Genomic DNA, 2,117 nt, shown 5'->3' with positions numbered 1-2,117 from the left:
TGACTGAGGATACCGACATACGGGTCGACGATCACGTAGCGGTGGCACGTGCACCCGCGGATAGGGCGAGTACTGCGACCCAGGCGATGAATACGAGTGCGTTGTCGGTTCCGGAGGGGCAGCAACAGACGAACGAGGTGCTTTTTGTCCATGACCCGCCGGAGATGACGACCGTCAACACCACCGTCGTCGACAGCAAGCTGGGACTCACGATAACAACAATCGACGGCCACACCACACGACGGAGGTGGCCATGGCGCCAACCTTGGACGGCAAGACGGATCTAGAGGCGTACGGCATTTAAATCTATGTGACGACGACATAAGATGCTAATGTCACAGTGAAATCAAGAAGAACAAGATCAAAGTCGATGGAAGCGTCGTGCAATGTGTGAATATACTGCGTATGGCAGTAAATGCAGGAATCCAACCCAAACGGAAGATTACTGCGAAAAGCACAACGTTACTTTGTGCGAAAGCACCTACCCACTTGATACATCCAGCCACATCTTTGTCAAGAAGCGTCATGGTCATGCTGGCAGAAGTACCATGGATATTATCTGCCTAATCTGGTCTACAATCTCGAAGGTCATCTCATGCGAAGCTCTTCGATATACAAAATGCAGGCACCTTTCCTTCGATCAAAGGCAAGCAAGAGGACTACGCGTTAGGCTCACGTGGCTCACGTGACCGCTGGTCACTAGTTCCGGTGTCGCATCGGTACAGCAATTTGATTATATGAAAAATATGAGAAGTGGATTTATAGATACTTGGTTGGTGCAGATTTTTGTAAGCAAAACTACCCACACTACACTGCAAGCTTGAGGACAAACCACGCTTCGGTAGCTCTCAACGTGAAGATATTATTGCGTCAGATGTCCATATGGCCGGTTGCGAGTCATCGTGAACTGCATTTTCTCCCAGACCATCGGCGAGGTGCAAGTGGCTGCTGGTAGCAAAGAGGCTACATCCTCTCGCACTGTTCCGTGCCTGCCGACAAGATGAATTGGCGTTTGACGAGCAGCGTGTGTAGCAATCGCTGCAGGTCCAACACAATGGACATCAGTCGGAAATTCGCAGTCTAATCACCAGCCACACCGTGTACAAACCGTCGTAGTAGCTACCGCGCATGATTGTTGTTGCCGCTGACGCTTCGTGTTCACATCGGTTAGGGAATGCAGCGGCCAGTGTAGCAACGGTATCGCTTCCAAACGGGCAGCATGTATGACTGACGTTCGGCGCCCATGTAGCGTTAGCATCGTACAGCGTGCGGACCGGCGTGGCGACAGCGACTTGTCGGCGTTAGCAACTTATGTGTGGAACAGCGTGACGACAGCATGGGAATCGAGCAGCATTTCCCCCAGAGATTTTGGTGGTGTCAGGCAGCGTGCAATGGTAGTGACATCGGTCAGTGTCAGGCGGCGGGTGGGTTAGCAGAGATGGGTGGGGGCAGTCGGTATGAACCCGAGTGTTCACAAGAAAGGAAATTGCGGAATGAGACTCGTTGGGGCTTGGCGCGCGCTCGACGCCCCCGCACGCGAGTTTGAATCGTTGACCCTCCAAAGCGGCTTGTTTCGCGCCAAAACATTGCGAGCTTCAATGTTGAAGTCACGTTTTCGCCGGTGTCCTCGGTTTGACCAATCAAATAGCATTCCGATGATTCTAGCAGTCTGATTGGCTAGCAAAGTGGTCTTTAATATACGCGTATGGCTACCTATTTCGATTATGGGTAGTACCTATTTTTGCTATGAGGACCAATTACCTTGCAGTAGTTATACCCGACAGCGTATGCTCCTTTGTCGGGTCCGTTTTGACGTAGAAAAGCGTACCTGAGGAAATGTAAGCCAGTAGTTATGTGGCTATGCGCTTCAAGACCACATCCTCAAAAAAAATAATCCTAACTTTGATCCTGGAGGTAGTAGTTAGATCTCTACCACAGCATGTCGTTCGCCAATTTGTGTAGTATTATGCTCTGGGTTTTACAATGACATCTCCAGTTATCTTTTTAGGTACGTTTTGGTTGGAATTGGCTATTGCTATTTTTCGTACAATGATCTTTCGAACGGTCTGATTGGTCGGAATCACGTTCGGCACTGTTTAATTTCCAAAAAAAATGCG

This window comes from Phytophthora infestans, genomic scaffold (genome assembly GCF_000142945.1).
Source record: "Phytophthora infestans T30-4 supercont1.37 genomic scaffold, whole genome shotgun sequence".
Taxonomy (NCBI): Eukaryota; Oomycota; class Peronosporomycetes; order Peronosporales; family Peronosporaceae; genus Phytophthora; species Phytophthora infestans.
The sequence above is the reverse complement of the archived record's forward strand: the minus strand, read 5'-3'. Positions refer to the sequence as shown.